Source organism: Enhydra lutris, unplaced genomic scaffold, assembly GCF_002288905.1.
Source record: "Enhydra lutris kenyoni isolate GAN:26980312 unplaced genomic scaffold, ASM228890v2 scaffoldscaffold6, whole genome shotgun sequence".
Lineage (NCBI taxonomy): Eukaryota > Metazoa > Chordata > Mammalia > Carnivora > Mustelidae > Enhydra > Enhydra lutris.
Window position 1 is genome coordinate 21,496,853 of NW_019154090.1, and position 22,894 is coordinate 21,519,746.

At 46.4% G+C, this 22,894-nt stretch overlaps 1 long non-coding RNA gene across 1 annotated transcript; it reads left to right on the forward strand.

Annotated features, from left to right (window-relative positions):
- Positions 1–1,181: 1,181 nt before the first annotated feature.
- LOC111141381 lies at positions 1,182–8,822 on the forward strand. Its single transcript, XR_002640197.1, has 3 exons — positions 1,182–5,516; positions 6,274–6,346; positions 7,723–8,822. It is a non-coding gene; the product is annotated as an uncharacterized LOC111141381 (long non-coding RNA).
- The last annotated feature ends 14,072 nt before the right edge of the window (positions 8,823–22,894 follow it).

The window sequence follows — 22,894 nt, forward strand, 5'->3', positions numbered from 1 at the left end:
ATTGTGACTGTAGCCGTGGGCTTTGGTGAGCTGGGCCTTGGAGAAATGGCAGCTAAGAAGAGAAAGGGATCTAGGCGGAGAACCTATCCCCCATGTAAGGGGTGGGCAGAGAGAAAGATGAGCCCACGAAGGCAAGAAGTCAGAAAGAGGTGGAAGAAGCACCTGAAGCCTGTGTTGGCAAGCCAACTCAGGGATGCGGAGTATTTCCAGGAGGGAACACTCAACAGAAAACAGAGAAAAGCCAGTTAGATAAAGACTGAGAGCCCACTGCATGGAATGACTGCGGGCTCCTAAATCCTCACAGGGACAGTTTCCTGTGAGAAACGGGGCAGAAGCCCCGCAAGGGGAGCGGAATAAAATGAAAGAGGAAGGAAAAGCCGACTGCATGGCCCCCTGTCCAGAGAAGTTTGGGATACTGGGAAGAAGTGCTCGAGTTACGATTTGGGTTAAGGAGAATCTCAGAGCTGGGCCGAGAGGAAATAAGGATAGATAAGACAGAAGAGAGGTCGAAAGGGCTGTCGCCTAATGAGCTTCTGTCTGTAGAAATCAGAGGTGAGATCTAAGGACAAGGTCAGTTGGGAAGAAAAAGGTCCACTGATGACCTTGACTAGAGCTGCTGTCAAGTAGGAGGATATATATGCCAGCTGGGAGCCCACAGAGGAAGTGTGGGCATGTCCTGGGGGGGACAGATGGAGAACTCGGGATGAGGTGGAAGGAGAAGGTGCAGAGTTCACAGGGCAGGGCCAGACACTGAGCCATGACTGACACTTTAGGAATGGATGCAGGCAGAGGACCTGCCAAGGAGACTGAGCAGGAGGGGCTAAAGGAGAAGACCAGAAAAGTAGTGGTCCCAGAAGCCCAGGGAGCTGAGAGTTCCCACAGGTCAGGGTGGCTACTGGTGGACCAGATGCACAGAGGTCAGGGGAGATGAGGGCATCCCCCAGACCTGGTCTTGGGCACCTTTGCCGCAGCAACTTTGGGGGAGGGACCAGGAGCCCGCCAGCTGGGGGATGATCTGGAGTCTGGCTGAGAAAGCGAGAGGAAGGAGGGGAACCGGGGGGTGGGGGTGGGGGTGGGCAGCAGGGCTCAGGAAGGTGCTGTGTCTTACCCGCTGTCATTTGGACAGAAGAGGGCTATGGGAGCCGAGTTTGAAGGGCAGCAAAGAGTTTGAAGGGCATGCAAGGGGCGCCAGAGCAGCGGGATTAAGTGTAGATGGGAAGGGATTAGCCGTGTTGGTGGAAAGCGGCAAAATTAAATCATGTACATTTTACGAGGTAAGCTGATCTCCATGTTCTTCTGGAGGCTTTTGCTCTGCTCTCTGGGTAACGACTACAGCTCTAAGTAGCAGTGGTTTCATCCTGCCTGTGTCTGGGGCCATGTCTTCCTCGGTTTTTGTACCTTTCGGCACCTAGCAACAGGCAGCGAGCTAGGTAGAGGCAGAATCATTATTTTCCGCTTGAAATCAAACGTCTGAAATTGAGGTTCAGAATTCTGTTTCATCACAGAGATTTTGTGACAATTCCCAGGGAATCCATGAACAAGGAAATACAGTTCAAGGTTGAGGCTGTCATGGATGTGAGACTGTCCGTGTCCCAGTAAATGCAAGCTGTATTCCTCTGTGGGAACAGCTCTTTACAGTTTACATGGTGGATCATTACATTTGTCTCCTTTGGTCATCGCCACCCTATCCTCCCACCTCTGGTGAGGCACACAGCTACCATTAGCCCCATGTCACTTAGGAAATTGAGACCAAGAGAGGCAGGCTGGAAGGAGAGAGTGATGGGCAGTGAAGTGAATGGAGACTGGGCACAATCCTGAATGCTACATGCACAGCCCACCAGCACGCAGTGGTTGTATCTCCTAGACATGGAGTCATTCTCTTTCCTTCATATTTGAACGGGAGTCAAAAATCAAACAGAGCTCTGGTCTAACCAGCTGAGCTCTGGCCTAGTACCACCGCTGACAACACCTGGCTTTTGTGTATAGGAGCAGACCAGGTCCCACCATAGCCATATAAACTAGAGAACAGGACATTTCCCTACATGTAACAAGGGGAATGAGGAGGAATGAGGGACGCCAGAAAGCCCAAACCCCGAGACATCCATTACATGAAGTAACCAGCCCAGAGACAGAGAGAGAGAGATCTGATAGAAAGCCATGGTCCAGAGGAGAGACAGAGGGGCCTGAACTGGACCAGTGAAGACAGACAGAAATAGATCAGAAACTTGTAGTAGCTAAAACCCAGAAATAATTGGTGTAGGATTCACTCTCAGATAAGAGACGGCAAAGATGAGGGTGACTCCCGTGTGTCTGGGTGGGCCCTGGGTAGGTGGGGGGAAGGCCCCTGTGTATGAGGAACACAGCATGGAGAGCCAGTGTGAGGGGCAGGACAGTGGACTCAGATACAGCCAAGGGGTCAGGGTCACAGCCAAGTGGAGCCCAGCAGGCACTTGGATCCGGGGTCTGGAGCTCAGGAAGAGATTGGACTGGAAGTACTGGCCCAGGCACATGGCTACTCAGAGAGTAATGGGAAGCCCGAGAATGAGGGAGATCATCAGAGACAGAATGGGACAGGGCCCAGGGCAGAATCATGAGGTACAGTGACCTGTGAGGAATCAGTCAAGGTGTGAGCAGGTGACAAAGGAAAAGAGAAGGAAGAACCTCAGAGATGTGGACAAACAACTACGAGGGGGGTTGCCGGGGCAACCAAGGTAGCGAGGCATTCCAGGGAGGAAGTAATCAATATTGTCAAACACAGCAGAGAATTCCAAAAAAGACGGACTTTTTTTTTCCTTTGATCTCATTATTAGTAAGTTTTTGTTGACCTTAATAAAAGCATTTTGGGGGAGTAATAGGGCATAAACTGAACTAACGTTCAGATGTGAGGGGGAGGTGATTCTGTCACTAAGAGCCCTTTGAGGAGTCTGGAAGGGAGACTTGGAGAGGTGAAGGATTAGGGGCAGAGAGTTTGAGCGTGGGAAAGATATGAGCAAGTTTATAGGCAGACATCAGCTCCCAGATGCAACAAGCATTGTTGAGTGACACAATTTTTTCATTCTACATGTTCTAATTTAATGCCTATCATGTGCCTGGCAGAGTGCCTAGCAGCGTGGATATTTGGTAAATGAATTAGAATCCCTGTTCCCATGGAAGTTGTGTGGTAGGAGAGGAAAAAGACAGGAATGAAATAATGGGCACACACCGATATGCAACATGAATGGGCACTCTGAAGGAGAGGAACTAAGTGCTGGAGGGTGTCCAACAAGGGGACCTGTCCTAGGCTGACTCCAGGAGCCTTCCCTGTGGCGGCGACACTCGAACCAAGTTGTTCAGAAGGGAAAGGAGTTAAGTGGACAGAGTAAACTAGGGAAAAGCGTTCTGGGCAGAGGGAACAGCCTGTGCAAAAGGAGAAGAGGTGAGACCAGAAAGCCAGGCGGTGCTGGTTGAGCAGGCTTTCGGAAGCCAGGACCGAGACCTGCTCTGGTATGTCACTGTCATCTGAGACTGGCTATGCTATGGAGAAATCAGAAGGAGCACAAGGAGACTTCGGGAGACCAGTTAAGAAGTGTTTGGGTCATGGTAGACAGAATTTAGACAGTCAACATAATCTGGTTAGTCTTGGTGCTGATGGAATGAAGTAGGGCAGGGAGAGGAGGAGGAATTCAGAATGACCCCTGCATTTCTGGCTTGCCATACAGATGAGGTGGGAGTGCCGTTCTCAGAATTGGAAAGTCCTAAAAAGGGACAGGGTCTGTGAGGCCGACCCCAACTCTGGTAGTACACAGCTAAGACATCCAAGTGGAGATGGGAAGGAAGTGGCTGAATACATATATCCAGAGCATAGAGTGAGAAATTACAGAGATGGGCTCAGAGCTCCTGAGGGATCCCAAATGTGAATTAAAGCAGTGTCAGGTTTCTGGAACATTCTGAGGCTATGAAAGGTGGCTGAGGAAGAAGAGGCCTGAAATGGTGCCCAAGAAGCACCAACACTTGGGAGCTGTAAAAGGAAAGAAGAATCCTCCTAGGGCACTGAAGAGAAAGGACCAGGGAGGCCTTTCAAACCAGAAGGATGACGTGGTCAGCAGAGAGGTCAGGTGGGGGGGGTGTGGCTGATCTGTGGGCCCCTCTCATGTCCAACTGCCCAGTTGCCACGGTGGCCCTGATGATCAGCACCCACCAGGGCCCATGCTCTGAGACCTTTTGGGGACTTTGACCAAGACTCTTAAGGAAGAGGGAACAAATTCTAAGGCCTTTTCATTTTAATCTTAAAGGAGAGCAATGCTGGTGTATGAATATTCTGAGTGAAGCAAGCCTGAGTGATGAAGCAATTAAGGGCAGAGACAATTAGTGTGAAATGAGCTCCCGAAGGGGCCGGGATCAAGTCCAGTGGTGGATAAATTCATTGGGGGCCGTAATGTGTATTAGACCAAATGGGGCAAAATGAAATTATTTACCTTTTAGAGAGTGACTTGATCTCCATGTTCTTTTGGGAGCTTTAATCTGACCTGTGTACTGACTATAGTGCTAATTAAGTCAGTTTTATCCTGTCTTGTGGCTGGGATTGTGTCTTCGTTTTCTTGTTTCTCAGCACCTAACGACAGGCAATAAGCAATTTGGGTGCCAAATCGGTATTTTCTGCTTTGGGATCAAATATCTGAAGTCAACACTCAAACTCTCTGACCAAAGAGAATATGTGACAATTCTTCAGAAGTTACAATGCAGGAAAGAACTGGGGCATGAAGTCATGAGGTTTGGGTGAGTGGAGGGAAGAAGGCAGGGGTTTGGGTGAGTGGAGGGAAAGCGGAGGTACCAGCTCCCCTCATCCTTTTAAGCTCTGTGCCATTTGTGTATATTCGCATTCCTCATCCCAACTGAACCTCACATCCCCCCACAAGATAAAGCATGACCCAATTTCAGAGAGGAGGAAACAGACGCCAGAGGAGGAAGTGCCTTACTGACACAGAGCACAAGTGGCGGGAGCTAGATTCAGAACTCAGTGCAGCTAGTGTAACAGTCCTTCCCACGACCAGGCTGAGCCAGAGAGAAAGAGGGAGAGAGGGGGTCCAGGAGCCAGAGGTAGAGATGCTCTGCGGGCACGTGCAGAGGGGTGGACGCACAGTCCAACTCCAGACCTACCGGATATTAAAGCATCAAATCCAACCGCAGTGATGAAATCTACAGTGTGAGAACAAGAGCGAGGAGCGTTCTTGTTTAAACTTCCCCACCGCATGAATGATATGTACATTCTCTATTTGCATCTCAAGCTTCCGTATTCTTAAAAACTTAAGTCTTTAATCCATCTGAAATGTATTTTTGCGTATGGTGTGACACAGAGATCTGATCTGATCTTTTTCCAGATGGATAACCAGCTTGCTAAGCACCATTTATTGTCCCAACACCATCTTTTCTCCCAGTTCCCTATGTCTAGACTCTATTCAGATCTGTTGATCTGTTCGTCTACTTCTGGGCCAATACCAGACTTGAATGAGCAGAGCTTTCTCTTACTGCCTGATGAGGTGAGTACCCCTCCCTCCCTGGCCTTTTGTTCTTTTTTAAAAATTACCTCTGTCATATTGTACATTTACTTTTTCATATACCTTTTAGAATCAGCTTATCAAAGTTCCATGAAAAATATCTTATTGGAATTTTGAGTGGGATTGCACTGAAGGGAAAAAGGAACACCTCTAGGTTACCAGTTCTCATCTGTGAACATGGCATTTGTCTCCATTTAATCAAGGCCTTATCTCTTGGGTTTGATTTTTAATGCCTTTTAAATAAAGTTCAGTCACTTTTGCCATAAAGGTTTTTCAAATTTTTTAACAGGTTTATTCCTGAGTACCTTATCAATTTTGTTGCTTCTGCAAGTGGAAAAAGTTTTCCTTTTTCTCCTTTGGCTTTCCAAATTTTAGTCAATTTTCTAATCACTATGCTTCATTCACAGACACACTCAGAGTAAATGTGCTTTATCCCTGGGCACATAAATGAGAACACAGCACACATGTAAAACAGAGCTCATTGGCTAGAAACAAATTAGAATTTTTGAATTAAATTCGAATTATGTAAGAAATACATGAATACATGTTCCTTTAAATAAAATTAGAGTGTACAGATAAAGTCTCTGCTGGACTCCCCTCCCCCATCTCTTCCTCAGGCCCCTCCCCTCCTCTAGAGGTAGGTGCTGCTCTTAGGCTTTTTGCTGTTTATTTAAAATGTTTTCTGATGCTCATTGAAACACATCTTCTGTTCTCTTTCCGTGTGCGTTTGTTTGCACAGACATGGTGTGTACACACTGGAGGTATAGCTTGTTGAAGCTGGCGACTGGAGGCCATAACCGATTACACCACGTGTGAGTTCCTTGTTGCCTATTAATTGACTGCTAGAATGTTTCCAGTGCCATTCCATTAAGACAAATCTCCCAGCGCATCCTTGTACATTGCCCGTTTTGTGCATGTACAGGTGTTTCTCTGGGACAGATACTTAAAAATGAAATTGATGGGTCATAGAGTATATACATCTTAACTTCTAATAGAGCAGAGTGTCTTACTAATGTAATCTCCTGCCAGCAGCACAGGAGCCTCCATTTCCCCAGACCATTTCCAAGTTTTACATTTTTAACCAGTCTGATGAGTGAAAAATAGTATTTTGTTTTAGTCCGAATCTTTGTGAACTACATACAAGGCTGAAGTCTTCATGTGTTTACTGTCCATTTATATTTCCTCCTCTGGATTGCTTGTCTATATCCTTTGCCTATTTTTTTTAAGTTGGCTTTTTTTTTGTCTTTTTGCTATTGATTTTTCAGAGTTCTTTATGTACTTTGAATACTAATACTTTGTTGTGTATATTGCAAATGTTTTCTACATTGTGATTCTTGTCGTTTAATTATATGGTATCTTTTGTCCTAGAAAAATTTTAAATTTGATACAATCAAATTTATCAATCTTTTATGTCTTTTTTACACCTTATTTATGAAAACCTTTGCTATTTGAAGGTCATAAGCCTTTTCTATATTTTCTTCTCTAAAATTTATAGTTTACATATACATATATATTTAAGCCTTTATGCTATATACAAGAAATAAATTCCATGTGCATGAATCTTAGACTCTGACTTTAAACCCCCCATCCCCAAATAGATAGGTAATTGTCCCAACACCATTTATGTAATAATATATCATTTCTCCGCTGATTTAAAATTGCTACCTTCACCAGACTCTAAATTCCAGTGCGGGTCTATGTCAGAGCTCTTGCTGGTCCACTGATCTATTTGTCTACTCCCGAGCTTGATAATATGCTTTGCCAAGTGGCGGGACAAATCCCACTCTCTTTGTTGTTTTTGCAAAATTGCCTTCGTCATCCTTGCATATTGGTCCTGCCACATGAATTTTAAAACCAGCCTGCCAAATTTCAGGAAAAATTGAATTGGGATTACTTGGAGTTTCTGGATAAGTTAGAAGAAAATTGGCATCTGTGGCACACTGGGTCTTCCTCCCAGCACACGAGGCCTGCACGCACCTCTCTCGGCTCTGGTCATCTCTTACGTCTTCCGGGGAAGTTTTACATTTTCCTCCAGCCAAAGTCTCGCATCGTTCTTGATAGATTGATTCCTGGATTTCGTTTAGGTTTGGTGGTCCCCTGAGAATGGGATCGCCTCTTCCTTTATTTAGCACCCGTTTCTCCTTATTCCAATTCAACCTGTCTCCTAATCACTGTGCTTGGTTTGCAGACGCACACACGAAGTAATCGTTCTTCCTCCCTGGGCACAAGCATGTGAGCAGAGCCAAACACAGGGCTGGCGTAACAGGCGGCAAACAAATGAGAATCTTTTCAAATTATACTTTAATTAAACACACAAAGCATGAATACATTCTCCTTTTTAAAAGTAGAATATGAATACAGCCAAAGTTTTCCTTGGCCACCCTCCGAAACCCTAGTTTCCTACCCCCTCCACAACTTTATGCATCTCCTTTCATAGAAATATATAGTACTCATGTAGATAGTTTGAATGAATCATCTCACTTTATAAGGATTTTACTGGAAGCTGCATTTTCTTGCTCAATCGTATATTTTTAGGATATACTCAAACTGATGTAAATGGCTCTTGCCAGTTCCTTTTAATAGCTGTATTGTACTCATTCCTCTGTTGATACCACATTCTCTCTCCTCTAAGATCCAGGCACAAATGCGGTGGCCTCCTTTTCTTTCCTCCATCATAAGAAGCGCTGCAGAAAACAGCCTTGCACATGCTGGCTCTGTAATTTTTCTCTAGGATTGAGAATGGACTTTGGGGTCTCAAGGTGTCCACATTTGTAGTTTTAACAGACACTACCGATGTGTCCTCCTTAATTTCTGTACCATTTCAACTTGCAGTAAGAGGATAGGAGAGGACTCAAATCCCCACACCATAAGCAGCTGTTTTAAATATTTGCCAATCTGATGGGCAAAAAATGGAAGCATTTTTTTTTTTAATATTTCTGTATACCTGTTTGCAAGTGAGATTTTCCTGGGCACTTGCTGTTTGTATTTCCCTTTTCTGAATTATCTGTTTGTTTTTGCTCATTAAAAAAATTAGATGGTTTGTCTTTATCTTATTGATTTGTGGAATTTCCTAATCTAATCTGGATAGTGATCTCTTGTATATACACAGCAAATATTTTCTTCCAGCTCCTCTGTGGCCTTTAACTCTTTGTAGGCTCCTTTAGACAGAAGTTATTAATTTTGACCTAATCAAATGTGTCAGTCTTTTCCTTTATTCCTTTTACATATATATCACACTTGTGCCTTTCTCACTCCTACATTTAAATATATTGTGTATTCTTTCCTTTTTTAAAAAATTTATTTATTTATTTATTTATTTGACAGAGAGAGAGATCACAAGTAGGCAGAGAGGCAGGCAGAGAGAGAGGGGGAAGCAGGCTCCCTGCTGAGCAGAGAACCCGATGCGGGGCTCGATCCCAGGACTCTGGGATCATGACCTGAGCTGAAGGCAGAGGCTTTAACCCACTGAGTCACCCAGGTGCCCCATGTATTCTTTTCTAATAAATTTGCCTTTATGTGGGTCTTTCATGCATCTGCAATACAGTTTTATGGTTGAAATGAGGTATGATCTAACCTCTCCCCAATGTACAACTGACTGTTGCCACGCAGGTGACTGACCAGTCACCCTTTCTCCGATGATCGAAGTAAAGCTTCCTCACTCCCCGGGTCACAGTGTCTAGGTCGGTGTGAGGCCCCTATTCTGTTCCACTGGTCTATACCTTCCTGTCCGTACCAGGCTATTTTATCTGCTAGAGCCTTATGCCAGCTTTTGATATCTTTTAAGTAAAATGCCCCATTTCCTGTGCTTCCTTTTCAATTATCTACACGAGCTATTACTGCATGTTAACTCCCCCACATGAATTTTTTAAATTGCTGTCATGTTCTGTGAATTTTGAGATTAATTTGGGGAAAATTGACATCAATACAATACTGAGCCTTTTCATCTGCGAGTACATTTATTCTGATCGCCTTGTGTTTCTTCAGTTACGTACTTTTCTCGATCAGGAAACTACCCATTTCCTAATGGGTTTATTCCTGTATTTTTATTGCTGTGAGGGAGTTCTCTCTGCACTCCCTTTTTTGGTTTACTTTGGCTTGCTACATTTTTAAAAAATCTACTTCCTAATCACTGTACTTCATTCACAGACACACACAAAGTAAACGTTCTTTCTCCCTGGACACAAACATGCGGGCACTGCCAAACGCACGAGCTAGCATAATTGGCTGAAAATGAATGGGAATTTTTTTCAAATTAAAGTTTAATGACACAAGCGGAACATGAATACATTCTCCTTTTTAAAAAATAGAACATTGCAGATGATGCCGAAGTCCCTTTTGGCCACCCACCGCCATCCCATTACCTCCCTCCTCTCCAGAGGTAACCACTCTAATGGGTTCACTGTGCACTTTGCTAGACTTTCTGGAAACTTCTAAATTCACAGATAGGTACCCACAGGAAATATATGTTAGAGTTGTCTCAAATAATGAGAATTTTGTCTTCTCCTTTCCAGTTTTCATTGATATTCAATTTTTGTCTTGACCTGGATTTTATTATGGTTACAGAATAAAATGCCAGTATTATCACCTGTCACAATGTGAAAGGAAAGATGTAGAAGTCAGGAGACAGCCCTGTGTGGGGCGGGGGCCTGACAGGGGTGGTGAGGGGAGGCAAGGGCTTCTGTGGACATGCAGTAGAACAAGGAGTGAAGGGGCAAGCAGATTTCTTAAAAATTGAAAAGATAACCAGTGGAGGTACTTCAAAACTGTGTTGGAAGAAAGCAGGGATGGAAGGGAGTATTTTCCAAGTGTCGTAAAGCCTACTCTGCCACATGGGACATCACTGACGCTCATGAACTCTAAGTAGGGGGTAGCAGATGCTGTTCAGGGAAATAGGGTCTTATAGGGAAACATCTTCAGGCAGCTTTGAGGGAGCACTTTGTTCTCTGATTAAGGTGATGCTCCTGGAGAGCATTCTTGGTCCTGCCCCTTCCTTTCTACCTAGGGGATATTAGGTGAAAATGTGGTGCATGGAGGGGCACCTGGGTGGCTCAGTCACTTAAGCATACAACTCTTGATTTCGGCTCAGGTCATGATTTCAGGGTTGTGAGACTGAGGCCCACATCAGGCTCTGTGCTGGGTGGGGAGCCTGCTTGATATTCTCTCTGTCTCCCCCTCCTCTCTCTCTCTTTCTCTTTTCCTCCCTCCTCACCCTCTCAAAAGAAGAAAAGAAAGAAAGAAGGAAAGAAAGAAAAGAAAGAAAGAAAGAAAAAAGAAAGAAAGAAAGAAAGAAAGAAAGAAAGAAAGACAGAAAGGAAGAAAGGAAGAAAGGAAGAAAGGAAGAAAGAAAGAAAGAAAGAAAGAAAGAAAGAAAGAAAGAAAGAAATTATGATGTGTGGCGCTCTGGCAGTCATCTTGTGACCAGGAGGGGAAGGCTTGGAGATGCAGGTCTCTGCTGACTCAGAGCCTGGTTACCTGGAACCACTGACTTCTGTCTGGTGTTCTCATTCTCTAAAATAAATAAATGTTCTTACTCTCTAAGCCACTTGTAGGTGTTTTGTTAGATGCTGGTGAAAGCATCCTTCCTAATACAAGAGATCTAAGAGCTCTTTAGAGATGGGGAAATGACCTCAAGGAGCAGATCACATATTCTAGGGTGGGAGTTTAGGGGTGGGGAGAAGGTAGAGAAAGCTGCTCTTCATCAAAGTCCTGCCATTCTCTTGGATTTTTTTTAAACTATGTGTCTGTATTACAGGGAAAGAAATAGAAAATGGTTGTTGTGCGGTGTTTTGTTTCGTTTTTAGCAATTCTGGTGTGTGTTAAAATGTAACCAGTGGTTCTCTCTGGTTACCTTGGGTATGAAGCAACTTTCTAAGATGTCCTCAAATTATTTCTGTAGTTTAAAAAAATGTCCAAGACCCAGGTTTTTAAGATACAGTGCATGAGAGAGGTGAATTTTGAGGCAGGGAAAGGAAGGAGTCCAGAGGTGAAATCCTAGACAAAGACCTCTTGCCTGGCTTCGAGAGGACCGCCACGGGCTCAGGGCACATGTGGCACAGGAGAGCATTGACATGTGAGGCCGGCCAGCACATGCAGGGAATCCTGCCAAGGAGTTTGAGCTTTTATCCAAAGGGTAATGAGGAACCAGGGACACGCTGAAGCAGGGAGACAGGTGTGAGCCCCTTCTCATGTCCTCCTTTCTTTTGTTTCGGGGAGGAAAGCTCAACTCAAACCTGCTCAGGCAGAGGGAGAACTCAGTTGGCTTCTATAACCAAACCATGGACCAGGCTGGGCCTCTAGGTCCCCTGGAGACAGGGACTGGGCCATCAGACCCTCCGTCTCGTCTCCAGGCTGCCCCATCACATGGCCTGCCAACCTCCTTCTCTCGGGTCTGCTGCTTCCACATGCTCTGCATGTCTCCCTTCCTTCAGGTCCTGACCAAAAAGAGACCCAGGTGGAAGTGCAGAAGTTTGGTTTGAAGGTCTCACTCGAGGGTGCCTGGCTGGCTCAGTGGGTTAAGCGTCTGCCTTCAGCCCAGATCAGGATCCCAGAGTCCTGGGATCGAGCCCCACATGGAGCTCCCCGCTCAGCGGGGAGCCTGCTTTTCCCTCTTCCTATATTCCTCCCCACATGCTCTATCTCGCTCTCTCACTCTCTCTCTCAAATGGATGAATTAAATCTTTATTAAAAAAAAAAAAAAAAAGAGGACTCACTTGAGTCAGTGCTTCTGGCTGCCCGCTCTTTTGTCCAGTTGCTCTGTCCTCAGTGCCCTTGTCTGTGGACGCCCACATTCATAATAACAGCACCCACCTTATCAGCACCAGAGCATTGGGAAGGTCGAAGAAGATGATGCCTGTGAAGGGCTTAGCCGGGGCCTGGCGTGGAATGAGTGCTCCATAAATGTTAGGAGCTGTCTCTGCTCCCAAGTTAAACAATCTGGAACAGGTTCTGATTGGCCCAGCCTAAGTTAGGGGCTCAGTCACCCCTGGCTAATCAGTGATGGCCAATAAGGTGAATCCCATTCCAAACAGAGAGGTTGGAGTGCAGAGTGACTAACCAGGAGAGAGGGTGCTGGTCTAGGGAAAGAAACCAACAGATGTATCCTGTCAATCCTTCTGGTGTCTGCAGAAAAGGGTTTGACTCGGGCCCCGTAAGCCTGGAGGGAGGGAGGATACCTAAGAGGAGGCCACCACAGTTGTCCCTGAGAAGTGTCGCAGGCCTGAGCTAAAGTGTGGCTGGAGAGCAGGTGGATTCAAGAGAGGTTGTGGAGATAGAACTAGGGAGCCTGGTGCCAAAGGAACACGAGCAGTGGGAGAGAACAAGAGGTTGAAGGGCGCCCCTGGCTGCTGATCCAGAAACTGCCACAGACAGAGCCTGGCCAGAGTATAGCTTTATTTCTCCAGGACTCGAGTTCCTTCTACCACCCCGCCCCTTTCTGATCAGCAGCAAAAACTTACTCTTAGTTCAAGGTAAATGCAATCACTTCTGGACTTGACCTAAGTCTCTCTTAAGCAAATTCTTGATCTACTTCCAGCTTTTCTGCTTCCCACTACTCCTTCCCTTCTCCCTGAGAGTGGTCTTTGTTCTGGGATCCCCTATTTTGCCCTGGTACTGGGGTGTGCATCTGATCCTGGAAGACCAGGATCTCTCCGCGGCCATCCACTGAGCCAAGACAGCCCCGCTGAGTCCTTGTTCCAACCAGAAAGCAGTCCCCCACTTCCCTGTACCCTCACCATCCTCACCTTGCTATGGGGATACACAGGACCCAGGGGGACACCCCCAGACCCATCTGTCAGGGCCTAACCCCAAAGCTCTCAACTTCTCCAGCCCAAGCTTTGGGGGACTGGGGAGGTTGGTCTTCTGGGCAACACCATAAAGAGCAAGGCAACAAGTCTTTCTACTCTTACTGCTTTGGGGAGATCTAGTATCTACCATTAGTGATGTGTCCATATGACTCTCCTCACTAGCCAGCAAAACTTTTATTTCCCTTCAGGCAGAAAGACAGCTTCCACATTCTTCCCTACTTGCTGTTCGTGACATCAATGTCAAGTTCTAAGCCCCTCAGGTTCTTTTCTCTTTACAAAAAGATAACCAAATGCCCTGTCTCTGCTGTAGGTTTCAAGAGACTATTTGAAACCCTTGACTGTCTTACCACATTCCTACTATAGCAACCCCTGTCCCCCACCAAAACTCCAACTGTAGCAAGAGAAAGTGACCATGGCCACCATCATTTCCTGCCTTCCCTATATATACACACTATTCCTCACATCAAGAGATGGAGTCCACTTTTGCTGCCTATGAACCTGGGCTGGCTTTAGTGACTTTTTTGACCAATAGAATGTAGCAGAAGGGATGTTCTGAGACTTGGGAGACCAGGTCATCAGAAGCTGTGTAGCTTCCACAAAGGACTCTTGAAATACTTGGTCTTGAGACACTCCCTCTTGCCACCCACCTGCCACGCTACGAGAAGCACAACCCAGGTGGTGAATCCACATGAGGGCACCCAGTCCATAGCCCCGGTCAGCCGTGTGAGGGAGACTTCCTGCACAGTGAGCCCCCCTGAGCCTCGAGGACTCCAGTCTGGCTACCATCCAACTGCAGCCACAGGGAGACTTGAAGCAAGAACCACCCAACTGAGTCCTGTCAACCCCCAGAGCCATGAGAAATAATAAATTGTATTTTTTAAGCCACTAGAGTTTGGGGTCATTTGTCATGCAAAACAGTGACAGGCAAGGAAATGGGAGGGAAGCATGTGGAAGAGTTATGTAACAGATGATCCTACTACACAGCACTTAAACAGACTATTATACAGTATGGTAAATGCAGTAATGGAACATAGCTTTGCACAGAGCTTTCCAGTGGAGGTGACAACTGGCCTGACTTCCTAAAGATGAGCAGGATGAGCAAGGTAGAAGGGACAGGAAGGACATTCCCAGCAAGGGAAACAGCACAAGCAAAGCCCCGCAAGTAAGAAGTACCAAGGGTGAGCTTGCAGGGCATCTGGTATTCCTGGGCTATGAGAGCAGGAGGGGACGGGAAGAGTGAGACAGGAAGTGGAAAGAGATCAGGTCCTGCTAGGCCTTGGGTGCCCCACATCAAGGAATTTGGACATCGCCCTGCAGTCCGTAGGTACAATTGCGTGTCTTTACACCAGTGACAATTTCAGATTTGTGGTTTGGGACAATCACTGTGGTAGCCAGCGTGAAGCCTGGATTTAGAGAGTGACAGTCTCTAGGTAGGGAGATGAATTAGACTGTGGTCATGGTCAAGGTAAGATAAGATGAGCCTGGAACCATGGCAGTGGGGGAGCGGGGGGTGGATGGAGCCCAGAAACCTTTAGAAAATAAAGTCAGAAATGCAGGATGATTGTTGGCTATAGGGGTGAGAGCAAGGGTAGAGTGAAGGGAGTGACTCCCGTGTGTCCTAGGTGGCGATGGTAGAGAGGTTCTTGGAATGGGGAACATGGTTTGGGGGCCAGTTTGAATGGGGCAACAATGGGTTCAGTCTCAGGTAGAGCTGAGGGGCTGGGGACACAGCCAGGTGGGGCCCATCGGGCAGCTGGATCCCAAAATCAGAGGCTCAAGAAGAAATTCAACTGGAAGGGCCAACCCAGGGACAGTGGGTAATGGGAAACTCAGGAACTCATGAGATTGCCAGGGAAAGAGTGTAGGGAGAGAATAAGTGAGGGCCCATGGCAGAATTGTGAGCTACAGTGATATTTGAGGGGCCCCAGAGGTGTAGGCGGGCAATAAAGGAGAAAGAGACCTGGGAGCTGTGACAGCTAGGAGAGGTGTTGCCATGGCACCCAAGGTAGTAAAGAGTTTCGGGGAGAAACTAATCAACCTGCTATATGGCCCAAGTCTCAGAAAAACAAGAAGCAAAATCCTTTGAATTTAGCAGTCGGAAGCTATTGTGAACCTTGGCAGGAAGAGTGAGGGTAACAGCTAGTTTACAGGGGCAATGGAGGGAATGGGTAGAGGATATGCAGACCTGACCCCTGCCCTTAGAGAAGGCTGGATGGCTAGGGCAGGAGTTGGGTGGCAATGAGAAGACTGTGGGTGATCACAGGAGGATTTTTCAAAACAAGAGACCCTAGAATTTTTTATCTTAAAAGAAGACACCAGCAAAGAGGGAGAGGGTGAAAAGAGGAACAATCTGTGAGCTGGGATCCATCCTCTGAGCCCAGCTGAAAGGAAACAAGTGGGTATGATTGGAGATGTCTCAAGAGAAGAGGGCAAACCTGGAAAGACTCCCTTGTGTGCCCTTTCCAATCCTGAAAACTTGGAGGGAAGGTGGTCTACACTGGCCAGTTCCACAGGGTGATCAAGACTGATAAGAAAGGGAAAAGTTGCACTGAAGTAGCTAGGAGGTCACTTGTGATATATAGATAGCTAGGAGGTCACTGATGGGAATATTCTCCACGGGCCCCTCAAGCCTTTCTCTTTCTCCATCCTGTTCTGTGCTCGGGGAGGCTGACCTCTACACCTTCTAGGCTCCTTGCTCTCTCTGGCTTCTCACTGACTTTGACCAGTGGAGGAACCAGTGGGGAGAGTGGAGGGAGGGAGGAGGAAGTTTGCCCTGACTAACTTCCTATGGACTTTGGATTGGCAGTGACTGCTTTCCTTTACTTAATGGCCACAGGTAGGGTCCCTTTCTTAAAGTCACACTTTCTCTACGTGTTCTAAAAATGCACACCCTCTTCCCATCTCTTCAGGCCTAGAAGTGGTGATGGTTTCCAACTGTTTCTTATCCATGAGTCCTTTATCATTGCTAGAAACCTGAGCCTTGCCAGTCTGTGAATAGTCCTCACACTCCATTGGTTTCAGTCAAATCCTTTTGAGCGCATCACTATCTTTTCTACCAGGACCCTGAATGAACTGGTGAATCTGATATGTCTAAAAGCTGGGACACAGATGTAGAAGAGTGCACAATGTTAAGTAAGGACAGAGCTAGTCTCGGCCCGCATATGCTGGCAATCCATCAAGGGAACCAGATACTAATCGGGTAAATAAAGATCTCCGTAATTTCAAACTCTGATAGGTGCCATGGAGAAATCTTTCTAGATCAGAGAAGTAACATTTGATCTGAGGAATGGAAGTTCATTAGGAAGGGGGAGAGTGTTGCTCCTAAGGAAACAGTGTGCACAAACTCCATGGTGGGTGGGTGGTACATTCCAGAAACCAGAAGGCCATCATGGCTGTGGCGCTTATTGGTAAGAATGATTTTGAAACAAGCAACAGAAAAACTCAACTCAAAAGCATTTAAACAATAAAAGATTTATTGCCACGCATAATGAGAAGCTCCAAAGAAGGCAGCTCTACTGAAATCAAGGACCCATTTTCTGTCTGTCTCCCAGTACGTGCACTTTTGTTCCCATGGTCACAAGATGGCTGCTGCCACTCCAGGCATTGTAGTCATCATACTGATGTCCACAGATGGATGAAAGAAAGTGGTTCTTCCTCAATAATTCTTTTTAAAGACTAAGAAACTGGGACGCCTGGGTGGCTCAGTGGTTTAAAGCCTCTGCCTTCGGCTCAGGTCATGATCCCAGGGTCCTAGGATCAAGCCCCACATCGGGCTCTCTGCTCGGCAGGGAGCCTGCTCCCTCCCCTCTCTCTCTCTGCCTGCCTCTCTGCCCACTTGTAATCTCTGTCTGTCAAATAAATAAATAAAATCTTAAAAAAAAAAAAAAGACTAAGAAACTTTTCCCAGAAGACCCCATCACCACCTCTCATTGTTCCGCTTTGCAACAAATACTCACTCATAAACCAATCACTGTCAAGAGAAGTAGACCTGGCCAGTGTGACTGACATAGGTCAATCTATGTCACATGGAGAGTGGCTTCTGTTAGCAAGAACCAAGGAGAAGGAGTTGAGGGGAGGAGGGCATTTTGTGTAATGAGGCTGGAGAAATCAGAGTTGACCTTCTTTAAGACCACTGAATGGTGTTAATGGGAGGTGTAAAAAAAGATGTGTCTTCTGGAACAGCCACTTGGGCAGCTTGGTGGGAGTTGGGTGACTGGAGGGAAGAGTAGATTTGGAGAGACCAATTGTAACTGCAACGAGAGATAGTGGCTTGGACTACGCTATTGCTGCTGTGGATGGAGGCACTAAGCCTCAAGATGGGGTGAAAAGGATATTCTGGGGTGACTGTCAAGTGTATCCCATCAGAGCGGTGGTATCAGCTCCTCAAAATAGGAAACACCAGATGAGGACAAATTTGGCGAAGAAAGATTAAACATTTTAATAAAAAAAGATAATCAAGAAGAAAAACAGACCGGAGTTTCATTTGGGTCATGTTGCTGAGATATCAGCCATTGGTGGATGGTTGGCTATCGGGTTCTGGAGCTTGGAGTGGAGTTCAGGACTGCAAATGGAAGAGCGGTCATTAAGGAGAAGGACAGGAATGCAGCTCAAAGGTGACTTGGCCTGGACTATCAGTTTGGGAAATCATCCCCGGGGGCCAGGTAAAGCTTTAGGGATGCAGGAGATCGAGGAGAAAGGTGCACAGTGAAAGAGAAGTTAGAGACACATGGACATGGGAAGGGGAGTCTGAAAAAGAGGGGAAGACAAAAAAAGAGGGAATCTCGGAAGCCCACAGGTCAGGGTGGCCACTGGTGGGCCAGATGCACAGAGATCAGGGGAGATGAGGGCATCCCCCAGACCTAGTCTTGGGCACCTTTGCCACAGCAACTTCGGGGGAGGGACCAGGAGCCCGCCAGCTGGGGGATGATCTGGAGTCTGGCTGAGAAAGCGGGAGGAAAGAGGGGGAGCTGGGGGGACAGCAGGGCTCAGGAAGGTGCTGTGTCTTACCCGCTGTCATTTGGACAGAAGAGGGCTATGGGAGCCGAGTTTGAAGGGCAGCAACGGGTCATGCAAGGGGCCCCAGAGCGGTGGGATTAAGTGTAGATGGGAAGGGATTAGCCATGTTGGTGGAAAGGGGCAAAATTAAATCATGTACATTTTACGAGGTAAGCTGATCTCCATGTTCTTCTGGAGGCTTTTGCTCTGCCCTCTGGGTAGCGACTACAGCTCTAATTAGCAGTGGTTTCATCCTGCCTGTGTCTGGGGTCATGTCTTCCTCGGTTTTTGTACCTTTCGGCACCTAGCAACAGGCAGCGAGCTAGGTAGAGGCAGACTCATTATTTTTCGCTTGAAATCAAATGTCTGAAATGGAAGTTCAGAACATTTTCTTTTCAGCACAAAGACATGGGAACTCTGAAGGAGTGAGATTACAGGTGAAAGGGGCTGTTGAGGGGGTGGGGGGGATGGATGTCTAGGGGACTGAAAAGTCACCAGGTAAGCTGGATGGCTGGAGACCAGGAGATATGCTGGGAGGGTGGCACAGGACGAAGGGTTTGGACTCTTCCCAATGTGGGCCCTGCTCTTCCCAGGAGGCACCGCTACCCCCTGGCTGGGCCTTGGTCCCCCCTGTTCACACCATCATTCTTTCCAGCGACCTCCATTGCCCAACCTGGCAGACACCCTTCTCGGACTCACTCGGTCTCAGGGCCGCCTCTGACAGAGCTGACCACCCCCTCCTGAAATCTCCTCTCCTTGCCTCCATGACACCATGGTGACACCAGATGGCCCAGTTAACCTCCACCCTCACTGGCCACTCCTCCTCAGCCTCCTCCACCCACCATCTAAGTGCTGGGTTCCCTCAAGACTCATGGGTGAGCGCTTTCCATCTCCCTCTATGTTCTCACCCTGGGAGGTCACTAATGACCAATTTTTTTTTTAAGATTTATTTATTTATTTATTTGACAGAGAGAGAGAGAGAGAGAGAGATCACAAATAGGCAGAGAGGCAGGCGGAGAGAGGAGGAAGCAGTCTCCCCGCTGAGCGAAGAGCCAGATGCGGGGCTTGATCCCAGGACCCTGAGACCACAACCTGAGCCGAAGGCAGAGGCTTTAACCCACTGAGCCACCCAGGCACCCCACTAATGACCAATTTTTATGCCCTGCCTGCCCTCTCCGGACTGGCATGCCTAACTACCCAGCCAACAACACTACAAGGATGTCTTTCATGACACCCCCCAAGCTTGCCACAGCCAATCAGAGTGCTCAATTCTCCCCAGAACCTCTCTCCTCCCTTGTCTTCCCCTTTTTTACAAGGGCCCAACCTTCAATCCAATTTCCCAAACCTGGCCCTTTGAGAGTCATCCTTGACACTTCCCCGCCCTCCCCTCCTACCCAGTCCCAGCGAATCTTGGCAGTTCGGTCTCCAGAGTCATCCTCTGTCTGACCCTTCCCACACCCACTGCCACCACCTGGTTCCTGCCACCTTCCTTCTTCCATTTTCTCTTGGCAGTGGCCTGGCAGTATTCTCCCCTGTCAGCCCTCTGCTTGTCACACAGAAGTAAAAGCAGACTTCTTAAACCCTGAGTAGGATCACGTCAGTATCCTGCACACCCTCAGGCTTCCAGGATTTCCCATGGTCCTTAGAACAAAATCCTATCTCTTTGTCACAGCCCACCAGATCTGCCCTGCAATCTGTCAGTCCCCCTGGCGTGCTCCAACCACTGCCCTCCCACCATGAGCGAATTCCTTCAGTTCCTCAAATGGACCAGCTTGTTCCTCTCTTAGAGCCTCTGACAACCTTGTTCCTCATCCTAGGAAGGCTCTCGCCTAACTCCCTCCTCTCAGCCTTTTGGGTTTACATATCCCCTCAGAGAGGCCCTCCCCTGCACCCTGTCCAGAGCAGGGCCTCTGCCCATCCCTTTCTCAACATTCTGTTCTTTCCCCTTGGAGGCCCTGTCATAATTTCTTTGGAGTTGCCTTTTTTCCTGTGTTATAAAGAGCTCTCCCCTAAAAGAGCCCTTACTCTTAGTCACTCTCCTGGAAGCTCCCTGAAGTCCATTTCTTAGAGACCATCTCTTCCACTCACCTCTCCCTGGGAAGCACAAGGATACAGTTGGACTTCCAGGGAGTAGAAATAGCTAGAAAAATGGGTACATGGATGAAAAAGTGGGGCCATGGGAAACCCAAGATGAGATGCCCTCTAGGAAGTTTGACGTGGGCGTCAGACACTTAGGTAACTGAGCTGATGTGAAAAAGAGCTGCCCAGGACTCTAAACCCAACAGATATTGCAGCATAATATCAAACAAAATAACACGTTTTGCTGTTGTTGTTGGTTAAAAACAGACATCTCAGAATAGATTAGAAAGCCCAGACGCAGATCCCTGCAACATTTCCCATTGTGGCTTCTGAGAGCGGAGACATCACAAACCAATGGGGAGTGGAAGGGTTTTATGGAGGAGTTTATTTCATTAAGTGGGACTAGAAAATGATTTTTATCCAGGAAACAAAAAACAATTTTTACCTCCCTTTATACTAACACCAAAATCAATGCCAGGTGATTAAGGCCCACACTTGTTGTGATGAGCACTGGGTGTCATATGGAAATGTTGAATCACCCTATCGTACACCTGAAACTATTATCACACTGTAGGTTAACTAACTGGAATTTAAGTAAATAAAAAAAAAAATCAATGCCAGGTGATTTAAAGAGTTAAATGCAGGGTGGGGGGGGAAGCATACTACCAGCTAGAAAAAAATGGAAATGATTCATTATTCAAACTGTGATTAAGGGAGGCCATTGTAGCCTTCACAGCAATAGAGAGAATTAGAATGGAAAATACAAACATAATTGACTATAAGAAATGTAAAGCTTTTCTGTGTTGAAAATTCTCATAAATAAAACATTCACAGAGGCAGTAAGAATTTTCATAATGAAATGTTGGGGCAATAAAAGGCGGTAAGAGTCCATTTATGAAAGATGACGTTCAAACGGCAAATTCAGTTGCAAATGTTGAACTTAGTCATAATACAATAAACGTAAATTCAGATGGAGAGCTAGCACTCTGGGCCCATCAAAGGAGTACTGCAGAACAAGAGGCTAGCCATGCTGGCTTGGTCCTGGCGGTGTGGGACCTCTCCTACACAGCTGGCAGGGCTGTGAAGCGGCAAAACCTTTCTGGAAGGCAATTTGCTTAAGACGTGTGAAGAGCCTCGACAAGGTTCATGCTGTTTGACTTGGGAATTCCACTTATAGGAAGCTGGTCCCAAGAAAATGATCTAAAACAATGCCCCAAGACAGGTGCAGAAAGATGTGTACTAAGGTTTGATTTATAAAAACAAATAAAAGAACGGAGGGGAGGGGTGGAGAAAGAAAATTAAAAAAAAAAGCTCTCAGAATCTCCAGCCCCAGGAGAATGGTTCACCAAATTAGGTTTCATTCATTAAGTATATTATTAGACAGCCATTAAACGTAATAATTACAAAGAATGTTGACTAACATGGGGAAATGCTTAGCATATAATCAGTGTAAAGGGGTGGCACAAAATTACGTATATAATAAAAGTATTTACTGTGAGCAAATGCATTTAAAAAAAAAAGACTACGAAGAAATGCACTCTTCACATGAATTTGCACATAGCACAGCTGTAGGTGCTGGGATTCACGTCAAGACTTTTCTGTGCCTCATTCTTTAGTTACGCTCCAAATTTTCTGTAATGTTCCGGTATTGCTGTGTTATGGGAACGTATTTGAAAAGAACACAAGAGAACAAGAATAGTATAATGAACACAATACACAATATCCTTGTATTACTTTCATAGTAGGAAAAGCAAGAAAAAAAACAGGCAGGTCTTAAGGGACTAAAACCCACATTGGTCAAGTTTTGAAGGTGGGGCGGAGGGATGGGCTGGCAAGGAAAGAAAAATGTCCAGCCTCGGGAAGGCTGCCCCAGCAGGCGCCTTCAAAGGACTGAGCTATGGAGACTTTTGTGCTCCTGGTGACTGATGCTCTTCGTTTGAAATGCCCTTTCTAGAATATGGCAGGTTCTCTTTGGACGTGGATTTGATTCTGAACTCTGAGTTGTGTGGGTTGGTGTGTCTATTCCTGACCGACCATTCTATTGAATCACTGTTGCTTCATCAGATGCTACTTAGTAGGGCAAATCCAGTCCTTTGACTCCTACTATGCTCCCACCGCTTGTTTTTCTTTCTCAAAATTATCTTGGCAGTTCTTGCCTATCTCCTCTTCCATATGACCTTTCGAATCAGCTTATTAAGTTCCACTTAAAAATCCCGGTGGGACTGTGATTCAGAAGGCATTGAATTTGTCCATTAATTTGGAGAGAATTGACACCTTCAACAATATCAAGTCTTCAGGACCCTAACATTTCAAGGGTGGTTGAGTCAGAGCCTCTGATTAATGAGACTGGGAAGGCAAAGTCGTCATAGAGACGGGTTAAAAACAAGGAGACGGTGTTGTCATGGAAACCAAGAGAGCCAAGCGTTTCAAGAAAGCGAGAGTGATCACCGATATCAAACCCTGCAGAGAATTCCAATAAGCTAG